General features: G+C 46.2%; 1 non-coding gene and 1 pseudogene across 1 annotated transcript; both read right to left on the bottom strand.

Moving 5' to 3' along the window:
• Positions 1-13,008: 13,008 nt before the first annotated feature.
• LOC146179923 (uncharacterized) lies at positions 13,009-20,024 on the bottom strand (annotated as a pseudogene).
• A 269-nt stretch (positions 20,025-20,293) lies between these two features.
• Positions 20,294-20,365, bottom strand: TRNAD-GUC (transfer RNA aspartic acid (anticodon GUC)). Its single transcript has one exon. It is a non-coding gene; the product is annotated as a tRNA-Asp (tRNA).
• Between the last annotated feature and the right edge of the window lie 5,862 nt (positions 20,366-26,227).

Below are 26,227 nucleotides of genomic sequence, written 5' to 3' on the forward strand. Positions count from 1 at the left end.
CTTTTCTTTCTTTTATGTCAGCAAAAATGAGGTTTGCTGAGCCCCCCTAATACTGAAGAATGAGAACGGCCCTGCACTCTCGTTACCAGTCTCTTAATCAACCGCATAGCCACGCGTTGTCATGCCGGTGATTCGGTGACCCATGACGTGTGATAACCTTTTTCACTCGTGACGGTACCTAAATGATCGGTTTCCAGCCACATAGCGCGCTCCAGCTTCAAGCACGCTTGTCATACTGTGCATAGACGTTCAAACCAGGGGCCGGTCATGCTTGCACTTTCCATGGTACTGTTACGCTCCTGCTTGACCGCATTGCGCAAGCAATCGATCAGATTTTATCTCCGGTATGATACTTACCGACTCTGCTTAGCAGAACACATGAAGAGAATCAATGTGTTCTACGCTGTTTTTATCGTAGGCTTTATGCACACTTTACGACCTTTGCTCTGTGTAGTATTAACATTCTATGCCCCTTTTCGCCTAGATATTGGCTGCGTCTGTTTGCTTTCTGCAGGTTCTTGGACTATGTTGACACTTTTAGGCAGCGAATCGGCAGCTATTGAGTAACTCGCTCACGGCATGTCATCATAATCATCATCATCAACCTTACTATACCCACTGCAGGGCAAAGGCCTCTCCCATATTTCTCCAATTAACCAGGTTCTGTGCTAGCTGCATCCACTTGACCCCTGCGAACTTCTTAACCTCATCTGCCCTTCTATCTTTCTGCCGTCCCCTGCTACGCTTTCCATCCCTTGGAATCCAGTTTGTTACCCTAAGCGACCATACTTTATCCTCTCCTCGCACTACATGTCCTGCCCATGCCCATTTCTTCTTAATTTCCATTGGAATGTCGGTAACTTTAGTTATTTCTCTGACCCACTATACACGCTTCCTATCTCTAATGTTACCCCTACCATTTTTTGTTCCATAGCCCTCTGGGTTGCCCTCAACTTAAGTCGAACTCACTTCGTTAGCCTCCACGTTTCAGCCCCATAGGTGAGTGCAGGTAAGATGCAACTGTTGTATACTTTCCTCTTGAGCGATACCGGTAAGCTGCTAGTCCTAATCTGCGAGTGCTTGCCAAATGCGCTATATCCCAATCTTATTCTTGTTATTTCCTTTTCATGGTCCGGATCTGCGGTTACTACCTGTCATAAGTAGACATATTCGCCTACTACTTTCAGTACTTCGCTACCTAATGTAAACTGCTGTTCCTTCCCGAGGCTGTTGAACATTACCTTAGTATTCTGCATATTGATTCTCAAGCCTACCCTTTAACTTTTTCTGTCTAGGTCATCAATCGCTATTTGCAGTTCATCCCCCGAGTTGCTTAGCAAGGCAATGTCATCACAAATCGCAGATTACTAAGGTATTCTCCATCTACCCTTATCCCTAATAGCTCCCATTCCAAGTTTCTGAATACTTCCCCTAAGCAAGCTGTGAGTAGTACTGGGGAGATAGTGTCTCCTTGCCTAACACCTTTTTTTTTTAGGGGACTTTTGTTACTTTCTTTATGCAGAACTATGGTTGCAGTGCAGCCACTATATATATCTTCCAGCACTTTCACGTACTGCTCGGCTACCCCCTGAATACGCAATGTCTGTATCACCACCGAGGTTTAAACTGAGTCAAATTATTTTTCGTAATGAATGAATGCTATGTATAAGGGCTGGTTATATTCCGAGCATTTTTCGATCACCTCATTGATGGTATGGATATGATCGATAGTAGAACACCGTTTCCGAAAACTTGATTGAATCTTTGCTTGAATGCAGTCTAAGGTTGTCCTGATTCTATTAGCGACTACCTTAGTAAATGCCTTATACGTAACAGACAGAAGCTGATTGGTCTGTAATTTTAAAGGTCCTTAGAGTCCCCTTTCTTATGAATGAGGATAATGTTTGCATTCTTCCATGGTTCCGGTACCGTCGACGACACCAGGCACTGCATATACAGGGTGGCCAGTTTTTCAAGCATAATATTCCCCCCGTCCTTCAGCAAATCTGTAGTTATCTGATCCTCTCCAGCTGATTTCCCCCTTTTCATAGTTTCTAGTGCTTTCTTGACCTCGTCCTTGGACATTGGTGGAACATCTGATTGTTTTTCTCTACCACCAATCTCATTACGGTCCTCACTACTTTGGCTACTGTAGAGATCTGTATGGAATTCTTCGGCTACTTTCACTATCTTGTCCATATTCGTGATGACGTTGCCCGCTTTTGTACCTTATCGCATAAATATGGTTTTTGCCTATGCCCAATTTCTTCTTTACCGCTTTAAAGCTTCCCCCGTTCTTTATAGCATGCTCAATTTTCTCCATGTTTTACTTCCTTATATCGGCCACCTTGCGCTTATTGATTAGCTTTGATATCTCGGCCAATTCGATCTGGTCTGTTGGATTGGAAGCTTTCATACTCTGGCGTTTCTTGATCAAATCTTTCGTCTCCTTAAACAGCTTACCGGTATCCTCTCTAACTATCCTACCGCCTACTTCTACAGCGCACTCAGGAATGATATCTCTGAAATTACTGTTCATTGCTTCCAGGGTAATGTCGTCATCCTCAGTTAGAGCTGAATATCGGTTCTGTAGCGAGATCCTGAACTCTTCTGCCCTCCCCCTCACCTCTAATTCGCTGATGGGTTTCTTTCTTACTAATCTGTTGCGTTCCTTCTTCAGATTTAGGCTTATTTGGGACCTCACCATCATGTGGTCACTGCATCACACTTTTCCGATTACCTCTACATCTTGTATTATGGTGGGGGTTGAACACAGTATAAGTCAATTTTATTTTTAGTCTTTCCGTTAGGGCTTTTCCATGTCCACTTCCGGTTCTTCCGTTTCTTGAAGAAGGTATTCATGATTCGTAAGTTATTGCGCTCTACAACCTAAACTAGTAACTCCCCCTGCTATTCCTAGAACAAATGCCATAGTCACCTACTACCTGGTGTACTGCCTGCTTATTCCCTATCTTAATCTGCGTTCTGGTGCACGCTGTATGCTGCCTCATCATATGTCCTAGTTTCATCAGCTGTGATGAAACACACTTGTTTCTCTTCCTTTCAGTACAGTAATCATTTTTACGAACAAAACATTTAAAGGCTACACGGGGCCACTGTTGCTTATAAGCACACAGGTTCAGCCGGAGCCTTCTTGCTAATAGCAACGCAGTGGCGCGCGAAAACCCCGTATTCGATCGGCATCCGAAGGCAGGCCAAAGAAAATAAAAAAATCGATCATAATTACGTAACCCTTCCCTGGTACATGTTTTTATAGTTATTAATTATGAACGTTTAGGTAGTTTTTGTCTCGATCTATTCACTACACATTTCGACCCAAGGCTCATTAAGGTTAACAAGACGGGAATGGGCCGAACGAAGCCATCGCAAATCTACGACTGCCTGCTCCCATGAGCTGGTTGCAGGCGAGCATCGACCGGTACGACAGGAACGACGGACAACGTTTGCCATGAAGTGGCAAGCGTGCTTAAATGATGGCCAATATCGCTGTTGACTTGGAAAGTATCAAAGGCCCATGGGCAGCTGCTCGAACCTGATCCTTCTTTCTTGTGTACCATTTCAGAGAAACCATCTGCTTGCCTACAGAGAGTTTACACAAAGCTTCTTCAGGCAGGCTGGCTGAGTAAACCTAAAACAATATAAAATTTTAATTGTTGTATGGGCGATTGGAGACGCCTGATGGCGACTAGCTTCTGATATCTTGTGATCGCATCGCACACGAAGCCCCACAGATCACTTATTTATTTTATTTATTTACACTGTAAGCCTTTTGACAGGCTCATACAGGAGTGGCTAAATAAAGTCACAATTTCACAGACAGTGTACAATACATCCTAGAAGACAAAAAAACAACAACAACAACAACAACAAAGGAATAACAAGGAACATAGGACAACAAGGAACATTTTCGTACCGACAATCTATGCACATGAAATACACTCAAAGCACTCCGTGATTTGCTAGGGCAATCCGCATAAATGCCTCTGCTCACATTGTTGCAGTTTGCTGGGTAAAAAATATTTCCACCTTGGTGATGAATTCATTTGCAGATGTGGAGGAGACAATGTCGAGTGGCAGATTATTCCAGACTTCTATGATGGACGGAAAGAAGGAATTTTTAAACGTGTTACAGCGGGTGTCCTGTGGTCCCTGTCAGTCCGAGCAGCATCAGCACAAGAAGAAGAAAGTGGTTGCTTATGGTGTCCGTCAAGGTGCCACCAAGCCCACAAAAGGGGGTCCTTGCTTGCGGCTGCCTTTTATACGCTTCCTCTGACGTCACTGATGACACTGGCTGACTTAGATTCACAATACATTTCCTACCGGGTGATATTCAATTTTCATATCTTTCGTACGTTCGTTCTAGGTAAGATGCTTTTACCAAACCCAATTACACAGGCCTCCGCTACCCCAAGTGAAGTAACGCATTGTCGGGGTTTCTTGATGCTTGCAGGTGAAACATTGTTCTGATCGGGGTGCTTCTGCAAGGTATTCGCTGTGACGTTCTCTGTGCCATGCAATTTTGAAGCCAGGGCTACACCAGTGAACGACATCACCTATGTCCGCGTATCCAGTTCATACTCGTTGGAGAATACCCGGCAACCACGTGGGGAACAGGCATGGTGTTGAACCAGATAATATCAACGCCCTAGAAGCCATCCACATGTTCACGGGGCTTACAACGTGTTTCAAGCCTTGCGAAATCATAAAGTAGTGCTGTTGAACGTTTTATGAAAATAGCCAACATTCCCATTTAGCAGGAAATCGGCCGACGCCTTGGTCGGCGGTGTGCGAGCGAACACCGCAGCATGAGCGACCACACCTAATTGCTCGAAGAGGTACCCACATTGCAAGTGTAGTGGCGTACTTGAAATAGGCATAAAACATTAGAAAACTGGTGCTGACAAGATCTCGCCATAGTTCAAATATTATGAAGAATTGTATGAGAAGCAAGTGAATCGCGTTTGAACGAAAGCATGGATTAATTTGGGGGGAATTGAACAACTGTCACTTGCATTGCTATAAACAGAAGAGTTAACGGTAAAGGTTAGGGTAAAGCTGCTGTTTGATGCATTCCAGTATACACAATACTTTTACCAAGCCCTCGGAAACCGACTAAAGACCTACTGCAAGGGTCGTCTACATCCGTATCAAATAAGCAACGCCTTCTGGAGTACACTAACCTCCAATGAACCCAAACAGGATTGTCTTCGTCCATATGGCGAAACCATGATATTTAGGTTAGCACATATTACGGCGTCATGACGCGGGATCGTATCCCGGCCTCGGCAGCAGCTTTTCGATGGAGGCGAAAAGCAAGGCGCTCGTGTGCTGTGCGATGCCAGTGCATGTTAAAGAACCCCAGGTGGTCGAAATTTTCGGAGTCCTCCACTACGGCGTCTCGCATAGCCTGAGTTGCTTTGGGACGTTAAACCCCACAAATCAAATCAAACCATTCCGTGGAGAAATTGTAGAGGACAAAGGAGAATTTCAACATCCCGGCAGCGTGTAAAGGCTGGCTGGCAAAAGCGAAGTTAGGGAGCAAAACAGGGCGCTGTTGACTCGCAGTAGTGGATTTGAGGTTAGCAAACAAATGGTTATGTTCCCATAACACTCTCAAAAGTTCGAAAGAAATCTGTATCGAAGAATCACTTTCTTTAGGAAACACGACCGCGACAGCGCACGCTTCGTGGCCTCAGCCAAACAAGTACGTGTTTTTCCCTCACCTCTTCGAGCAAGAAAAGCAATGCGTTTTCTCTCATGCGGACCAGCTTTCCACAGCCGTGAGATTGACGCCCGGAAGATAAATAATGGGATGCTGGAAGTGCAGCTTTCCGCCATGGTAACCGAGATAGTTAAACACGCGCAGCCTTTCAAGAAGATGTAATGGTCCCAACTTAGTATGGATGGCATTCTAAAATCGTTCTGTGCTTGCCCCACATTATCATTCGTTTAAAAGTTGGGTATATTTTGAAGGTTGTGTGCCAGCTCACCGCATAGGCTTTGTACCCAGTAACAGAATATACGAAAACAATTCTGTCTTGCATTCATTGCTACATTGTATAAAGAGCGCCATGAACTCAGCTCTTATTTTGAGACGCCTGCTGTGTAGGGTACTCAGTGTTGCACGAATTTTAACTGATACGTTGCTTAGTAACTGAAACTGCGACTTTATCTGACGCTTGCGAATAGAATTTATTGTTGCTTCTCAGGTCCATTTTGAAAGGTTGTCAGATGCAGCTGTTGCGCCTAAAGGCACAATTTTCTTACCTGATGCCGATTTACAACAGGTAGACATGGGAGAAAAGGACCCTGCTTTGTTGTCTTAGTTTTTTTTTTGTCCGCAGGAATTCAATTCTTTCACCTCCTTGCGGCCAAATAGTTTTGAGGAAGCTATTGTCCTCTTACCTATCCTCCCCGTCTCTCATTTTATGTCAGCTGCCTAGCTGACCATTTTTCATAAAATAGTTGATAAACACGAATGAGTGCACTTCATTGCCTTCCGGCCAGAAAAAGGAGAAAAAAGGTATCAGGGCACATACACACAAGCTTACCCGCCTCGCTTTCCTGTTTTAACGACAATAGATGCTGATTTAAAGACCTTCCGGTATTTCCTTTTCTGGTCTCGTGTTCGCCTGAAAAAGTATGTGATGGAAGCGAGAAAGAGGTGTGCGCCTGTGTCTGGCTCCCAAGAGTGGTCTGAGTATATGCCTTTGGGCCCCTTCATGTTTTCCTCTACTCCTTCCTTCTGTCCCTATCTTTCTTGCGAGGAGCAGCCCTTTACCTGAGGCAGTTTACCTTCTTTTCGTGTCCACGTCCGATATTAGGTCTCTATTCTTCACCCTAGTCTTTTCTTGTTTTTGCGAATGAGCACAGTCATTACTTGCCGCGCACGTTATGATCTGTACCAATTATCGTTTTCTCACCGGGTTTACAAACGAAATTGCATGCACGTCTGTTTTATTTCCATAACGCTGACACTGCACAGTGAACACTCTGGCAGCCCGAAGGAAAAGTCTGGAAAAGCGGTTTATTACATATTTTAAATTCAAATTCTGAATGCCGCTGGCCCAGATTCTCGTGCAATAACTAAACGATTTAGGGATAAACAGCCCCACTATCTGTTTTATTGTGCTTGAAACCAGACTCAAGGCATGGAATGAAGAGCAGTGGTCACATCGTTAAAGTATTTTTTCGTGGTTTCAAGCAGAGATAAATGAACGAAAAGGGAGACACATTATTGCCAAATCTGGTTTGGTCTGGTTTGGTGCATAGAGTTTAACGTCCCAAAGCGACTCAGACTATGAGAGACGCCGTAATTAACAACTGGAAGTTTTGACCACCTGGGGTGCTTTGACATGTACTGGAATTGCACAGTACACGAGCCAATTCCTTTTACCCTTTCTTTCTTTTAACGTGACGCCTTTAGAATTTCTAATTATTTGATTCTTTTGAATATTATTTGAAGGTGTAGATTTCAATCTCCCGAAATTGATTTCGAATTTCAGCATGTTCTTGAGATGGTGCTTCCATGCGTGCTTTTGTTTTCTTGGCGCTATACCGGCATCTGGTTCAAATTGGGGATCGCACGTACAAATTCCAGCAAGCCCTTGATTTTCCGCTGACTTGCGCACTGAGGGAACTTCAGGACCATTATTGTAGACTATACACTAGCTGCATCAGTGTAGCAAATCTCCTATACCTTCAACGGATTTTGCTACACTAGTGTAGATGGTGTAGGGCAAAAAATAACCCTTTCAAGACGACTTCAACGAAAGCCAAACCGACAGATGAGCCATATACAATAAGGTATGCAAGGCTAAGGCGACGGTGTGTAGTCGTCGACTGCAACGGCGTGAGAAACTAGTATTTTCACACTGCCATGGGTTCCACTGGTGCTAGATGATATGGGATTACTTATTTCGTTCCTTTTCAAACACACACATTTTGATCGAAGACTCGGCTGCGGATGTCACGTTCCTTTATCCAGTAGGGATTTGCTGCCGGCGCAATATAATTCATGTTTCAGGCTAAACTTCAGGAAACACATAACGTGTTCTATTTGGCTTTCATTGGTAAAACTAAGCGTCTGCATGGAAACATCTTCGCTCCTTCGTTTATGAATAATATTGGAGAGTTACCACGTTGCACAGAGGAGAAATCAGGTCGTGCATCTAGAAAAAAGTGGAATATGCAGCACTCTCCTGACGCGCCATGCATTACAATGCTGTTTCCTGACCGTGAATTTATCAGCCTTGCTTTTACGGTATTAACCTCACTCATTTTTGTTTATTTCCATTTATGGTTTAGACCATGGTCTACTGCCATAAATTATTTATCGACTGTTGGTCACTTTGCGAATTATTAGATTGTTTCGGCAAAGCCCTGTAATATTCTACTTTTCTTTTTATCCCAGCTTTCCTCTCTCTCGACTACTCCGCATTGATGACACAAGGCTGTAAGAGCAATCCGCACGACAGAGATGAGTTTGAGCGCTCCCTATGTTCAGTCTCTGAATGCATATGGAAATATTGAATGCATTCCCGCGCAGAGCCCCTGTAAGGTGGGCACATTACCTGGTAGTGTAGCTGCCACCGCTTGATTCCATTTATTGAAGTAGGCGAATGTGTTTGAGGTCCGTTTGCCGTTAGCATGAGCTAGAACATTATTGCTTCTTTGGCGACTAACTGACAATGTCAGAGCAGTTAATCCATGAGAAAGCTGTCTTCACGCATTGAATCATTTCTTGCTTTTTGCGCCCAAGGCCATTTGAGTCCATGTCCGCTTTGATATTACTACCAGCCATAAAGCAACCTGGTTTTAGTCGCGGCCCGCTACGCCAGCGACGGCATTTCATTAAATACAAATTCCCCTTTTATACCCGTGAATGTAAGAAGACCGACAGAGGAAACGCCCGCTATCACTCAGATGGTGATTGCGAAACGTCGCCTAGACACACTCCGCTCAGTATTTCATTGTTTATTAAAAATGAGCCCAATAAGCTTACCAGAGACTTTCTACCACAAAGGGCAGGTCACCGGAACTCTATGGCTGCCGCGGGAGCTTATAAAGTAATTTTGTCCTTGTAATGACGTGGGAGGTGTAACCTCAGCTGCCTTCGTGTTTCAGCCACTTTAGATGGAAAGTCTTCAGGTCTCAAAGCAGAGCAAGGATGTTTTGCATGAATCCGGTAGATGGCCATTAAATTGATGGCTCCATGGAGTCTCCTAATTGCTTTGTCTGAACGAAAGCTAGGGACAGAATCTGCAAATGCTATATATAGCAAGTCCTGCTGAGGTGCTCGAGTGGTTACAGCTTCATCTGCTAATCCCGCGGCCCCGAGTTTTGTTTTGACCGGGTTGATCGAGTTTAGATAGACACTAATTTCAAGGCACCCGTGCGTTATGTGAGGTTCAAAATTGCGGATCCCAAAGCTACCACGTCCCTCATAATAGCTGTCGCTTTGAGGCTCTGAAGCTTATATGTAGGTCAAACAAATGGTGCGGATAGCACACGTAATTAGAAAGCAATGAAAGAAGGCCTAAAGTGTCAAGGGTGCTTTATAGGTCAATCAGCTTTTGTAGTCAACCTGCCCTACTTGCAAAGACCATTGCGGTCGACTAGAAAAGATAACAAAGTACCATTTAAATAAATGTTGCTGATTAAAGTGCAATTTTAATTTTAATTTGTTGACAAAAACTAAGAAGCTCCAATGAAACAATTTGTTTCTACTAATGTCCATTAATATGGCCCGTATGCCGGAGAGGAACGAAATTCAGCTTGCGAGAAGAAACTAGTAGGTGCCTTAAATCTATATCTACGGAAGACGGCCAACCACCAAATTGAACCAAAGTTCAAGTAAATATATTTTTAACGTTTTTTTTTAAATGATATTACAAGTTTTTTGCTACCACTTGCAGGTTTTTGTACATGATGCTCTAGCTTTAATTGAAAAACTTTCGGTTCAAAAAAAGGAGCTTATATTGCGGACTAAATTTTTTTACTTGAAGTTCTCAGCAAGGCGATGCTCTCTGTGCAAAGAGGTATTTTCTGACAAACCACAATGAAGATACTGCTTACTGAAATTTAGGTTGCCTGAAACTACCTTGTTCAGAAAATGTTATTTCAATGCAGTAGGACTGACATGAAGTCGCTTTATTATTGTCACGTCATCGAGGCTTTTTCAACGTTGTGATGTCATGCAGGGAAAAGGTATGAGATTGAATAGGAGGTGGAGCTGAAAACAAAATTGGGACCTAAATTAGGGTTTAATATAAAATAAAGTTCAGTATCAATAGAAAAAAAAATTGAATTGTAACTGAGAATATGGCAGAAGGTTTTAGGTTTTTTAAGTTTTTAAATTATGTTTTATATTTTGGTTTCGACCTACAGGTGAAACAAAACTATGGTTGTAATTTGTACATTACTGGCCTCAGAAATTAAAATAAAATTCGAAAAGTTAATTTTCGAACCAAAAATAAGATTATCATAGGTATGAATGACTTCAGTTTTTCTTTTACATAAATCAATTGCAAAATCAGAGCCCGCATGCCCCCGCATAAATTTCGTGTCTCATTCATGTATTTGCTGCTGTTTTTGTTTCGTATGATACACAACGCATTTTTGCTATCGAGGACACCAGGAATCTGAACCAGGGTAATGAAGCGTAGCTTCTATTTAAATCGGAAAATTCTAATATGAAAAAAAGAAAGCAAATGCACAGTGCGCCGCATGCAGACAGATCATTTCTTGTAAATATACAAACTGCTCGTAGGTAATCCCAGATGCCAATTTGAAACTGGAGTTATTAACCCCTCATGAAGGGCTTACGCAGTTACCGAGAGCAGTGTCAATACTTATAAGCGAAACTGAACAAAAATGTCTCAGCTTGTAACGAAAGCTGTTTTCTATATCACACCTGTGAGCCACAATGGCATCCTGTTCATGATGTTAAATAAACATTGAGAACGCCAAGCGAAACCAGCTCACTGAGGTACCATAACGCAGTGCTACAGGCACTTGTCAATAATATTATCCCAGCGTCGCTTGTTGGGCTCACGGTCTCTTTTATGGGTTTAAAAAAAAACCCCTGTGTGTTAGCCGTGTTAAGCATGTAGCTTCTGGTTATATGTCAAATTTCATTTTGTTTTGTTGTTGGCTTTCGTGCCTGAACTTATAGCGCCCTTTTTACAGCCAGTCGAGTGACGTGCCTCCGCCGCCAGAGAACCACTGAACAGTTTGAGGGCCTTATAACCTCGACTTCAGGCAGCCCATTCTCTACCTCTCTTTTAAAGGCCAGGAAAAAGTAGGGGCCCTTAATTGCTTCTGGAAGCGCGAGATGAAAAAAAAAAAAAAGCGCGGCCAGATAGGTTTGCGAACATAGAATCCCTTGCGTGGCTGCATTAGAAAAATACGACAGTGAAAACATGAGCTCGTTCACGAAACATAACGCTATACATTCGCTATTCTCTGCAGTGTTCAAAGAGGAAAAACTGAGGGTGGCTTGTTTGTAAAAAAGGAAAGCAGTTAAACTTCAGGGGTGGCTATGTCAGTGCAGATAGAAAACGCAACGGCACATACAAGCCGCCTATAACAAGTGCAAGCAGACACAAGAGCCCTGAAAAGAGAGAGAGGAGCAGTAGTGGAGGGCTACGGGGTAATTTCGACCACCTGGCGATCTTTAACGTGCGCTGACATCGCACAGCACACGGACGCCTTTTCGTTTCGCCTCCATCGAAACGCAGCCGCCGAGGTCGGGTTCGAACCCGACTACTCCGGCACAGTAGTCGGGCGTTTTACCACTGCACCACCCAGGCTGAAGCGCTGAATGGCTGCCATCCCTTGTAGTGTAAGACGATGTCAGGGCATACACCATTATTGATAAGCTTGGCATCTGCATCGGTGCCTGTTTCAATACGCCATATGGAACTCAATACACCTACTAGACACACGGACAAATTTGTGCGAGGTACACTAATTCGAGCAGCGGAGTCGGCATCGTGTTGGCGTTCTTGCCGAATGCATCATCTTTTTAACGAGACGGCTTTAAAGGCAACTTTTTGTAGGGAATCAGGGGTCGCCGTTGTCAGCGCTGACGTCATCGACGTTGTGAGCGGTGAAGTCACGGGCATAACTCTGCCGGGTGTCAAAGGTAGTAGCAAAACGTATCAATCTGAAAACAGCACCGCGAGAGTATCCGTCAAATGAGAGGCATTATTGCTGTCGTGTCATGTATGGCGAGGCCTAATCAGCAGCAGAATGCACAAAAGCGCCTCGATTTGACGCGCTGTGCCTCCAATGCGTGGAGTAAACCGCCGCGATTCGTGAACGCCCCTCGCTGCTTCCTGTGCAAAGGGTGTATGGCGTCAAGATTAAGGCCGAAGTGCAGGCCAAAACCTGCATTGTATTGCAAGTAGTGCACTTAATTGTTTGCTCATTTCGAGTTTTCTGAACAACAGGGAACATTGTTCTGTAAAAAATGCTTTAGGGCTGCATGGAGGCGGCTGTAAAACGGCCGGAAGCACTTTCACGTCTGGCAACAGTCGCTCCCGGTGAGGCGCAGTGCGCAGTTCGCGTTCAACCCGCACGTAGAACATGACGTTGGCGTTGAGAAATTGCGTTAAACCAAACGAACCAGTCGCGTTTATTCAGGTTTGGGGTGAACTTTAGTTACCCTTTTAATTTGCCATCGAAGGGCACGGGGGCGGTTATTAACATGTATGATGTTTCGAAGCGCGTTGACCCGCATGCACTCGAGCCAACAAATTCAAATTTCCAAAAGGAAATGCCGCTTGCGGCTTCCAAAAGTAACGGGGAGAGTAGAGCTGAGAAAAACATCTTTGAAAAGCCATGGCTTTCGACAACCGCTAATATCCTTCCGTAGAACGAGCGTATCAAAGCACTCCTTCGACATCGACGCGCCCCCAAAGCGACGGGCAAGCCACTGATGTTCGGTGGCAACTCCAAATGAGCCCATGCCATGAAGGTCAACTACAGCACTGCAGTCGGCGACAGGCGACAGACATTCATTCTCGGCGTCAGCGGCAGGGGTGTCGGAATGCTGTAGTCACAGCTGCACCCGTAAAGGAATAAAGTTCAAGATGTTCCGGGCCCAGTAGAATGAGGCCGTCGCTCAGTCGACGCTTTAGAGCAAGGTTCAACGCATCCTCAGTGAAAAGCTACATATAAAGGTAGAACGAAGACCACACAGCGTGCGAAACATGCACTGTCTGCCATATTTACAAGGCGGTCGAGGAGCCCCCAAGGTACAACACCATTTTCACCTCGATGTCTTGAGAAAACTCGGAATTTCTCTTCCACTTGTGGAGCGAGTCGAGTACAGGGGGTCTTCTGAAACGAAAAGGTGGTAAACGGTAAGTGTCTCCTTTTTTTCCCACATTATCAGACTATGATCACACATATAACACCTCCAGCAGACACCCAGCCCCACATGGCCAATTGGGGACTGAAAAAAGCGTTTTGGGGTCCGAGTGGAGGGCCCTACCTGGACAAGAGAGCCGCCACGAGGTGCCACTAAAAGCATGGGCTCCATCAAGTCCGAAGACGACCTAACATGCTATCATGAAAGTAAGCCAATGATGCGTTGGATCATCATGACCGCACAAACAGCCTCACTGACTACGACCCTTCCCTTCAGTTGAGGACTATGCCCTATTCCTCGGCAGTTTCACCACAGGCTTTTTGACTTTATTCAGAAACCCGCCCCTCAAGAAATAAAAAAGATCCGCTCCGAGCAGAGTTTCGTTCGTGCCGACAGAGGTCTTATTCCGGCTACAGAGGTCGCACAGAGAACAGGACAGACTGCGTAATAGTGGCCGGAGCCGTGAGCGGGCACACCCGTATCCATACTGTTAATTATTAAACAGCAGCTCTACGACACGGCGTAAAAGTACTGTTAGTAGCACGCTGTAAGTTTTTTGGCGTATGCGCCTAGATTGCGAATTCGTACAAAGAAGCAAAGATTCCAATAGACATGTCACCCATTTTCAGTTGTGGCTAACGAAGAACATATATGGTCCCGGTTTAAGTTATTTCTTACACCTAACTGGATTGCATCCATTTTTGTAACGCTACCCCTGGTCTAGTTCCAAGTCTCGTCTCATTTCTAGTTGAAATCCTTCGCTTCTTTTGGGGAAACTTAGTGGGCTTTGCTGCTTCGCTTCCGTTTGGACACCTTTACTCTGCTTCGAAAGGAATGAAAATACCCGCACCAAGAGTGTTGCCTTTGTTTTTTTACACAAAGATGAATGATGTCTGCCGCCTGGATCCAGCGTTTATGTTTTGTTTTTCCAAAGTGTGCCGGTGCCGAACCGTCGACAGGCACCACACCTTGGTATACGGCACTCTCGGCGAATGTGGCCGGTGCCGCGGCAGCCTAGGCAGAGCGGAGCTCTCCCTGGCACGACCACAAGGGCCAGCTCGCCGGCGAAGCTCACCTGGTGGGGGATGTCGTCGAGTTTTACACTCGGCTTCAGATTTAGGGTCACATGCCGTGTGGTAGACCCTTTGTCCACCATGCCCTGCACGCGCCACCGCTCACGGGCGACGTCGGTGACCTTGCCATATGCCGCAAAGGCGAGCTTCACGTCTTCGTCCGGTACACTGTGTAAAAGCCAGTGTACTTTCATGTGTACATCCTGGTTAGCTGGGTCAATGACAAGACGCCGACACTTTTTCACTACCAGCTCACCAGAACTGACAATTTTTTTTCACGGCGTCTTCATCCTTGAAAGTAACCGCCCACACATGGCTCATCCTGTAGGCTCCGATGGCGATGACTTCCGGTAGGAGCGATAATTCCGCAAGAGCATCGCGGAAATTTTCCACCCAGTAGGGGCGGGCCCTGATATCACAGTGCAAAAAAACTGTGTTCACAACAAAACGCCCTGTAGGCAAACTCGGTAAAACTACCTGATAATCACACCCCGCTGAAGAAACAGCGGCAAAAAGACCTGTTACCGCGGCCCTGCTGGGCCGCTGAAGTCGCTCCGATGGAGCTCATTTCACACACGTCCGCTCGCTAGCGAAGATGGAAGTGCACTCACCACTATACTAACGAGGAGGCGCAGGGAAGACGGCAAGCGCTGTTCTGAAATGGCGTAGAATGCAAAAAAAAAAAAACTAAGCTCCCCGTCGGGGAATAGAACCCCGGTCTCCCGCGTAACAGGCGGGGATACTGGCTACTATACTATTTTTTTTTATTCCATGCTTAGACGTACATCGCTACACAACAAAAGTGAAAGAACACATGTACATAGCGTCGGTATGGGCTAAAACTTCCAGCCAAACCTTGACTGATGTAAAGGGGCTAAAAACTCTTCATGTGCATAAGGGGCTCAATTCTCGATAACCATTCGGGAACCGGGTACACATTCTTGTGGGTTGCCACGAACGCCGCCACGGATTCGCAGAAGTACTGGCCTTGCATCAATGTCGGTGTGTCGCGCTGCCATGCAGGCTTTCCATGTACAGTGCAATCCCATCAGCATTACTTCATCATTTTCCACAGCTTGGAAACGAATTCCTCGGGGGTCTAGTGGCAGGTTTTTTTTCAGTGTTCTTTGCAGTATGTCCCAAAAGAACACGCCACCCAAACACTCCAAGAAGACGTGCTCGACGGTTTCGGGCTTTCTGCATAAAAAACAATGCACACCCCAGGGAACATACAGTCCCTTTTCCTCCATAAAGGTTTTTACCTCTAAGGTTCCGGTGTGCAGCCTAAAGAAAAAGGACTTTGCGCCTGGAGCCACATGCATTCTCTTTACGCGCTTTAAAACGTCGCTACCGGGATTGACACTGTACATGGTGCGATACAGTGGCACAGGGAAAACTACGTCTGCAAGGTCCTTGTACAACTTTTTGCGCTTTACTACAGCTAAATAATCGCGTGAGAATCGTGCACTTAAGAAATTACACGCCGCCACGACCTCATTGAGAAAACCAACAACACATGCTGTTACGTATTCGGTAGAAACAACAAAATCGGGTTGAAGTTTGCTTAATCTAATCTGTAACACAGTGCGTAAAAAAGGGTCCTTCACGTCTCGAAGAAAGCAGAAACGATTAACTACCTGCCGCTGGTATAAATGCGACAAGCCAAGGCCTCCATTACCAACACTATGGAAGAGGTTTGTACGGCTTGTCTTCTCCAATACCGACCCCCCACAAAGACAGCGAATGTGCGGTGAAACATTTGCACATTAACGCGCGAGCAGTGCAGAAAGCTTAGCGCATACCACAGTTTACTAACAAAAACCACATTGCACACAGTGCTGCGTGCGAACATGGACAAGTCCCAACCTTTCACCCTCTTCGTCCTGTCACGCATTTCCCCAACTTGATTCCGCCAGTAGGGCTCACTGTCGCGGTAAAACTCTAACGGAGCGCCTAGGTACTTCGCGGGTGTACTAAGCCATTGCATGTTGGCGAAAGTACCAGGGGTCTCTGGCCAAGTACCATGCCAAATTCCAAGGCACTTAACCCAGTTGACAGCACTACCGCTGGCAGCACAGAAACGCTTCACAATATCCACAATATTTTCAAAATGCTCTCATAGTCAACGCAGAAAACCGCAACGTCGTCGGCATATGCAAGGAGTTTGACCTCGGCTTGCTGTATTTCAAAGCCTTTGATATAACAAGTCCCGATGATACTGAGGCAAAGGGGCTCTATTACATATCAAAGAGTAGAGGCGAGAGAGGGCAACCCTGGCGCACAGATTGTTGCACCTCGATGCGCGCTCCCATCGACTTGTTATTAGCCGAGTCGTGCAACCACTGTACGCCATTTTGACACCCTCTGTGATGACTGTTCTGACGTTTACATGTTGCAAAATGGTAAACAGAATTTCATGTGGCACTCGGTCGAACGCTTTCTCCAAATCGAGCTAGAGCATTGCGACGCGCATATGTAGAGCATCGCAGCAATCCAGCACGCATCTCGCCGTGTGGATGTTTGTGAATATTGATCGGTCTCTGATACCGCACTTCTGATGTGGTCCAACTATATCCTTCTTAACCGTTTGAAGTCTTTTAGCGAGTACTTTCATGTATATCTTATAATAAACATTGGTTAAGCTAATAGGACGATAGGCAGTTACTTGCCTTAATGCGGCTCGATCATCTGTTTTGGGGATCAGAACTGTATAAGTGGACAGGAAAGAAGGCGGTAGACGCTTTCGTTCGTAAGCATCATCTAAAACTCGAACCAATATAGGCGCTAGTTCCCGCCTAAAAGCTTTGTAAAAATCGGCGCTTAATCCACCTGGCCCCGGGGATTTCCCTTGTGTTAAGTCGTCAATTGCCAACTCTATTTCATCGGCTGTAATCGGGCGCTCTAACCTCTCTTTTGAGTTGTCATCAATTCCGTGCAGCAAATTCAGGAATTCTGCCTTGAAGCTGTTTGAGTCGACCCCGCTACGCATGAATAAGGCTGTATAGAAAAGTGTGAAAGCGTGGTCGATGTCGTTTTTTTCTTTTACTATAACTCCGTCCTGCTCAATTTCAGAAATCATGTTCTTGCTGGCCCATTTGCGTTCCATCGCCAGGGTCCTTTTAGTTGGCGCCTCACCGGTTATCACTTTATCTGCTCTTGCTCGAACAAGCGCCCCGTGATAACGTTCAATATCTATCTGCTCCAGCTTTTTCTTGAGTTCACAGATGTCGGCCTTGAATGTGCCGGGGGCTATATTTTCTTCTTTTATTAGCATTTGCAAGGTTTTCCGCAAATCTGCCTCATACTTATTCTTCGCATGGTTTATGGCACTGGCTCGTTCCAATGCCTTCATTTTTGTTATTTGTTTGAAAGTTTCCCATTGCTCACTTATCGCTGTGGCTGTGTCGTTCTCAATTTTTTCAAGCATAACTGACACCTGTTCTTTGAAAGCATAGTCATCCAAAATTTTCGCGTTCAATTTCCACAGATCCCATGTGAAGATTTCCTTTTTTGCCTTATGTCTAATGTCAAACCTTGCCATGTAATGGTCACTGAATGAAACAGACTTCATGTGGTACTCACGACAAAGAGCAATCAGTTCGGCCGACACGTACACCCTATCTGGTCTGGCATGACTTGCTGCTTGAAAATGTGGGAAGCGAACGCACAGCTCGTTTCCCAGGGATTCCACCGCGTCTTCGAGCCCAAATTCGTCAGTTATTTTGCTCAATACTGCCGTGCTGGCGTCTCTGTGCGGTGTAACACTCGCTTTATCACGCACCGATAGCACGCAATTAAAGTCGCCCATCAGTAAAAGTTTTCGGTCAACACTCATAAAATTTTTGAGACACTCAAAAAACTGTCGTCTTTCCTCGAGCACATTAGGAGCATACAAGCATATCACCCGCCACTCAACTGAGCCAAAAGCAGAATCGCATACAACCGTGCGCCCCGACATGTCCGTCCTCACTGCCTGGACATCAAGCCCCAAATGTTGCCGAACGAATACTGCACACCCCGCGGATCTCCCGACAGCATGACTAACACACGCGTAGTACATTGACGAGAAAGGGAGCACCATACTCTCGGTCTCATCGGCGCCTTCGATTTTAGTTTCCTGTACAGCAAGGATGTCTATATCTTGTTCCACTGCCAACCTATATAACTGCCGTTGTCTCCTCCTCGCTGTAAGCCCTCGAACGTTGATTGTGGCGAGTCGCAAGGACCTATCTGGTAGCGCCATTATAGCATGAAAATAGACCGAGAGTACGGTGCTTAGCTTGGACGACAGGTCCTGAGGCGCAGGATCCAGCGCACTGCATGTGCCTGCGCTTACAACTACAAGCAGGCGGCGGCGGAGGTGGAGCCGGCGGCGTTGTTGCCGTCAACCTCCACTCGGAAGCGATGTTCGGCCGTAGGCGTAACGTCGGCCGACGCATGGGACCTGCCTTTGAAGATGGTTCTCCGCTGACGGTCAGTCCAGGAGATGCTCCCTCTGGCTCGGCGACTTTGTGCGAGCGCTTAGTTGCCGAGACGGCGGCGCCTTCCTTGGAAGTGTCCATGGTCTCCTGCACATCGCTCACGCTTTCCACCGAGAGCACGGTGTTGTCTTTTTCTTGCACCACGGCTGGCTTACTCGGCTCCTCTGTTGACACAAGTGCGTCTTCTTCAAGGTTTCGCGTTTCTTCCGCGAATGGGATCCCTGATGTATGCTCCGCAGACGCCTTTTCGTCCTTAGCGATACTAGCCTCTACCCTTGCTGTTGCTTCAGCATCAGCCTCGTCCATTAGGAGGTCCGAGTTATCGTCACTCCCCGTGGGCCCTGCGACGCTGGCGTAGGTGCGCTAGCACTCCGTCTCGTCGTGGCGAAAACGACGACACAGCACGCAGCGCGGTACCTTGCAGTCTCGACGAATATGACCGGTGCTCTGGCAGCGCAGGCAGAGTGGTACCCTCCCCGGCACTACCACAAGGGCCAGCCCACCGGCAATTCTCAGCTGATGTGGTATGTCCTCCGGCGTCACCCCCGCCTTGAGTTTGAGCGTCACGGTTCGCGTCGTCGAACCCTTTTCCGAAACACCGTTGACCCTCCAGCGCTCCTTGACCACTTCAGTCGGTCTTCCGTATGCGAGCAAAGCTGCCCGTACGTCGGCATCAGGTACGGTGGGGAGCGACGAGTGCAACTTCAACCGGATGTCTTGATTCGACGGGTCGATGAGTACGCAGTGATGACTCTTCACTTGTACTTCGGCATTCTCGAGCAACCTCTTTGCACTGTCAGCACACTTGAACGTGACTGCCCAAACCTGATTCATTTGATACGCCCCCAAGGCCGAAACCTCGGGGAGCAGTTTCAAACGGGCCAGTGTATCCCTGAAGTCTTCCACATGGTAGGTCCGGGCTCTCACATCAGCATGCATAAACACGGTATTCAAAACCAAACGCCCTGAAGGCAGACTAGGTAAAACAACACGGTACTCATCATTCGATGAAGCAGAAACCCTGTTACCGCGGCCAGAAACGGCCGCCGACACCGCTCCGTTGGAGCACATGATGAGCACGTCCGCTCGCTAGCGCGGCCAGAAGTGGAATCTGATACTGGCCACTATACTAACAAGGAGGCGCAGGGAAGACGGCAAGCGCTGTTCTAAAATGGCGCCGAATGTAAAAAAGAAACAAAAACTAAGTTCCCCGTCAGGGAATTGAACCCCGGTCTCCCGCGTGACAGGCGGTGATACTGGCCACTATACTAACGAGGAGGCGCAGGGAGGACGAAAGCGCTGTTCTGAAATGGCGCAGAATGTAAAAAAGAAAAACTATGCTCCCCGTCGGGGAATCGAACCCCGGTCTCCCGCGTGACAGGCGGGGATACTGGCCACTATACTAACGAGGATTATTTTCTCTTTATTGCCTGATCTGCGGCCAATACAATACATGTTTACATATACACACAATCGTAATTAAAAGCGCTTGCCAACCTTTGGCTAGCACATGTGTTTAAAAACCCTTCAAGTTAACAAGGTCATCTAACACCGGTAACCATTCTGGTGGGTCTGTGCTCGATTTACATACTTCACGAATGTACAGTACACTTTCCATAAAGTACTCTCTGGCGGGCCTGGGGTTTAGATCTGCGTGATGTACCGCCATCCGAGTGCGCCATATGCCGTGCATGCATAGTACCATTATCACATCATACGGCACCCCTCCATCGTTTGATGTAGGGAGAAAGCGGATGCCATATGGTGTTAGCCGTAAGTCCTTTTTTAAAGTGCGTTGTAGTATGTCCCACAGAAAAACAGCATCAGAACACTCAAGAAACATATCATCAGTTGTCTCTGGTCTTCTACAATGGAAACAGTTTACTGCCCACGGAACAAAAATACTTTTCTGCTCGAGCCATGGTTTCACTGGTAGAGTTGCAGTGTGTACTTGAAAAAAGAAGCTTTTTACCGAAGGTCCAACTGGCATCCGGTTTACTCTCTTCAATACATCTTTACCTTTACCTTTTGGATACATCAAGCGATACATTGGCTGTGGCATGCATACATCAACAACATCCTTGTACAATTGCCTTCGGGTTACGTTACCCAGGTATTTTACTGAAAATTGTGCTTGGAGAAATTGAAAGGACCGAATAACCTTTCAAAGAAATCCGCGCACGCTTGATCCCTTAACTCGATTTGAAGACACAACAAAAAATGGCACTTGATCACACAATCGAGTTTGAATCACAGTCCTTAAAAAAGCATCCCCTTTGGTCTCGCACGAACAGAAATTTCGAAACCATTTGTTTCAAGAACAAGTGAGCTAAACCCTGTCCGCCCCCTTTTACCGTACGAAAAAGGTTCGTGCGGCTTGTGCGCTCCCATGTCGACCTCCATATACATACTCCGAATAACCTATGTAGCTTTTGTATGCTCCCTCTCGAAGCACACATGACTTGCAGAACATACCAAATTCTCGCTACGAGAAACAGGTTACAAACAGTTGACCTCGCTAAGATGGATAGGTACCGCCCACCAAACTTAACAGTTTTTTCTTGGAGCTGCTCTGCTTCCAGTTTCATATATTCCAAGGTGTCTTTAGAGTATTGTAGGGGCACACCGAGATACTTCTTTGGCGAGCGTGACCATTTCATGTTTTGAAAACGAACTCGCGTGGGGCCCCATTCCCCATACCAGATTCCTATAGATTTTTCCCAGTTACTGCTGCTTCCCGTCATCCTGCAGAACTTTGTTGCTGCGCTTACCGCGTTAGTGATACTGGTCTCATCAGTGCAGAATACAGCTATGTCGTCCGCGTATGCTAAAAGCTTAACTTCACTTGAAGAAAATCGATAACCGGTGATAGCATTGCTGGTTATAATGCTAACAAAGGGCTCCAAAAACAAGGCAAATAGTAAAGGCGACAAGGGACACCCTTGCTTAACAGATGATTTTATTTGAAATGGAGTGGTTAATGCCTTATTGACTACAATCCTGGTGAACATGTTAGTATAGCATAACTTAATTCCTTCTATTAGTACCTTCCCGACGTTCACATGTTGCAAGATACTGAACAGGATTTTGTGAGCGACTTTATCGAGCGCTTTCTCTAAGTCTAACTGTATCATTGCTACCATCTCACAGTACGCATCACAACACTCTAGGATAGTTCTAGTCACGTGGATGTTTGTTTGAATAGAACGCCCCCTGATACCACACGTTTGGTGTGTCCCTCAGTTCAGTTCAGTCGTTCAGTCGTGTCCGACTCTTCGTGACCCTATGGACCATGTCACGCCACGCTTTCCGGTCTCTCACTATCTTCCTAACATCACATAACTTCATCTGCAGTGCGTCGAGGATGCCATCTAACCATCGCGTTCGCTGCCTACCCCTTCTCCGGCGACCCTCAACCTTTCTCAACATCAAATCTTTCTCCAGCAACTCCTCTCTTCTCATCGGATGACCAAAGTAGCTGAGCTTTAACTTTAGAATTTGACGCTCCAATGAGCAGTCAGGGTTTATGGTCGACAATATTGACCGATTTGATCTTCTGGCAGTCCAAGGAACTCTCAGGAGTCTTCGCCAGCACCACAATTCAAACGCGTCAATTTTTCGGCGGTCAGCCTTTTTCACAGTCCAACTCTCGCATCCATACATAACAACTGGAAAGACCATAGCACGAGTTATACGGATCTTGGTTGGTAGACTAATGTCTCTGCTCTTTACAAGGCGGTCAAGGCTAGCCATTGATCTCTTTCCAAGAAGCAGGCGTCTCCTAATTTCATGGCTGCAGTCTCCTTCCGAGGAATAATCTCGGAGCCCAAGAAGAGAATATCTGTAACAGCTTCCACTTCTTGTCCCTTGATGCTCCAGGACTTGATAGGGCAAGACGCCATGATCTTTGTCTTTTTAATGTTCAGTTTAAGCCCAAACTTCTCACTCTCTTCTTGTACGCGCATCAGAAGTCTCTTGATTTCCGCTTCGCTTTCTGCCATTAAAGTGGTATCATCCGCAAATCTAAGGTTGTTGATACGTTTTCCAGCAATCTTCACTCCAGCTGAAGACTTGTCCAGACCGGCCTTCCTCATGATGCACTCTGCATATAGGTTAAATCGGCAGGGCGACAGTATGCAGCCTTGCCTCACTCCTTTCTCAATCGGAAACCAATCAGTAAGACCATGCCCAGTTCTGACTGTGGCCTCTTGCCCTTCATACAGGTTCCTGAGGAGACAGATACGGTGAATTGCAACTCCCATCTCTTGGAGAGCTTGCCACAATCTGCTATGATCTACGCAGTCAAACGCTTTCGCATAATCAATAAAACAGAAGTAGATGGGTTTCTGGAACTCTCTTGCTTTTTCCATGATCCAGCCAAGGTTGGCAACTTGGTCTCTAGTTCCTCTGCCCTTGCGAAACCCAGCTTGCACATCCGGAAGCTCCCGATCCACATACTGCTGCAGCCTACCTTCGAGGATTTTTAACATCACCTTGCTAGCATGCGAAATAAGCGCGATCGTGCGGTAGTTGGAACAATATTTGGCACTGCCTTTCTTTGGAATGGGGATGTAAACTGACCTCCTCCAATCCTGTGACCACTGCAGGGTTGTCCAAATCTTCTGACATAATGTATGCAGAATGTTAACAGCGTCATGGTTGAGGTTTTGAAGCAACGCAGCTGGAATGCCATCAATTCCGCTAGCTTTCTTCTTAGCAAGGCTGGCTAAGGCCCATTCAACTTCACTCTTCAGGATTCCCGGCTCGAAATCAGTGGTCACAACCGTCTTATGTTGGGTTTGCACATTCGGGTCCTTCTTGTACAGTTCTTCTGTGTATTCCTGCCACCTCTTCTTTATCTCTGAGGCTTAAGTGAGGTCCTTGCCTCGTTTGTCCTTTATCACGCCCAGCTTAGCACAGAGCTTCCTTTGATATCTTTGATTGTCTTATACAGAGCTTTTGTGTTCCTTAATTGGCTGTTGTCCTCAACTGCTTGGCACTGTATGTTCAGGAAGGCATTCTTATCTCTCCTTGCTATTTTCTGAAAAGCCGCATTGAGAACCTTCTATCTTTCTCTTTCCCCCATAACTTTTGCCATCCTCCTTTCCTCATCTATTTGCAAAGCCTCTTCAGATAACCAGTTTGGTGTGTCCCTACCAACCTCTGTATTACGCGTTGGAGTCTTTTGCCTAATATTTTCGCAAAGATCCTATAGTCTGTATTTGCCAGCGTTATCGGTCGGTATGCTCGTACTGACAACAGCGTAGTAGGATCGTCCGATTTGGGAAACAGCACCATATGACTGTGCCTAAAAGACGGAGGCAATTGCTTTATGCTGTATGCTTCTTCTATTACATGGTGTAGGACTATAGCGAACTCGTCTTTAAACGCTTTATAAAACTCGGCGCCGAACCCGTCAGGTCCCGGCGCTTTGCCTGAGTTTAATTCGTCTATTGCACACACTACTTCTGTAACGGTAATCGGCGCTTCTAAACTTGCTTTCATCTCATCTTCTATTTGCGGCATGAGCTTTAAGAATTGCGTTTCAAACCCTTCTTCCAGTTGTTGCTCCCGACCAAGTAATTCACGGTAATAATCCCCAAAAGCGCGTTGTATCGCCTGGTTATCTCGCACAACCTTGTCCCCGAACGTTATCGCTCTTATTTCGTTGCGCGTAGCATAACTTCTTTCGTCTGATAAGGACCGTTTTGTTGGAGCTTCACCCATGTACAGAGTTTCTGCGCGCGCACGGATTACCGCTCCCCTGTATCTGTCTACGTCGATTATTTCTAATCCGCTCTTTACTTCCTTGATTTCCTTACTGAATTGGCCTGGCGACGATGCTTCGGCGCTTAAATAAAAATCCAACTTAGTATGCAGTTCATTTTCTTCTTTTTGTTTTTACTCATTACACCAGCACTTTCTATCGCAATCATTTTCGCCTCTTGTTTAAACAGTTCCCATGCCTCACTGTAGCTTTCCTGCTTACGAACAAGCAAGTCGTCAAATTTTCTTTCAATGTTCCTAACAAATGATTCATCATCGAGAATCTGTGCGTTGGATTTCCACAGATCCCAGTTGAATTTGGGCGGTTTTCTCGGACCCAGCATCACCATGACCAAACTGTGGTCACTCAAAGAAACGTTGTTAACACCATACTCGGTGCACACAGGTACTACTGTTGCAGATACATAAATTCGATCCAGTCTGGCCAGGCTGCCTCGCTGGTGATGGGTAAATCATTGTGACGTTAGATTCGACATAAATATAACCCTACATCTTCTAGTCCGCGGTCGTCAACCAGCTCGTTCAAAAACAACGAACTCGCATCTCGAACAGGCGCTTCCTAGTTCGGTCTTCGGTTCGGCACACACAATTAAAATCACCCATCATTACGATGATCATTTCATCTGAGTTTAGTTGGCGCTCAACTGACTCGAAAAACATTTTGCGCTCACCCTCCTTATTTGGAGCGTATAAACAATTGACTCTAAACTTGTTACTTTGCAGTATAAAGTCACACACTATTAGACGGCCACTGCCACAAGTATAAACACTTTCAATGGTTGCTTCCAAGGACTTCTTAACAAAAAGGCCACAGCCATCCGCTGTGCCAGAAGCGTGCGAAATGCACATATTATAATGTGCTCTGAAAGGTTCCACCATGTGGTTTGTTGCTTCCTCACTTTCAACTTTTGTCTCTTGAATAGCGATCACGTCGAGGTTGTTTTCCATGAAAAGCCGACTTAGTTGATATTGCCTTCTCCGAGTGGACAAGCCGCGCACATTCAGCGTGGCCACATGCAAACTTCTTTCTATGTTAACTGCCATTTTTTTCTCAAGGAGCTCCCGAACCGCATGGTGTTACCTTCGACTTTGGAGCCCCCGATCGAAATCTCATTTTCTCCCCCTTGCAGTCTTTTGCAGCCTACAGTTCATAGACACGGCGTTTTTTAAATCGCCGCGAGAAAATGTCCCTGCTTTAGCCATCGTACCCTCGTTGGCGGCTCCAACACTCACTTGGCTGGGGATCACGCCGGTGGCATCACCGACGGTTTCCGCTCGGGTCTCGGCTCGGGCGGAATTTTGGGTGCCGCTCTCAAAGACGGCCTTACGTTGGGCAGAGCTTTCACTGGTGGCTCCTCGTTGGGTTCGTGTCCTTTGCCGTGCGAATTATTGCTGCTGTCGGCGTGAGGTCGTTTCGTTGCTGTAGGGATGGTTGACATCACAGCGTCTTCTCTTTCCCGAGTTTTCCCAGGCGATGCAAAAGAAGC

This window comes from Amblyomma maculatum, chromosome 9 (assembly GCF_055883805.1).
Source record: "Amblyomma maculatum isolate TAMU_Amacu chromosome 9, ASM5588380v1, whole genome shotgun sequence".
NCBI classification, from domain to species: Eukaryota; Metazoa; Arthropoda; class Arachnida; order Ixodida; family Ixodidae; genus Amblyomma; species Amblyomma maculatum.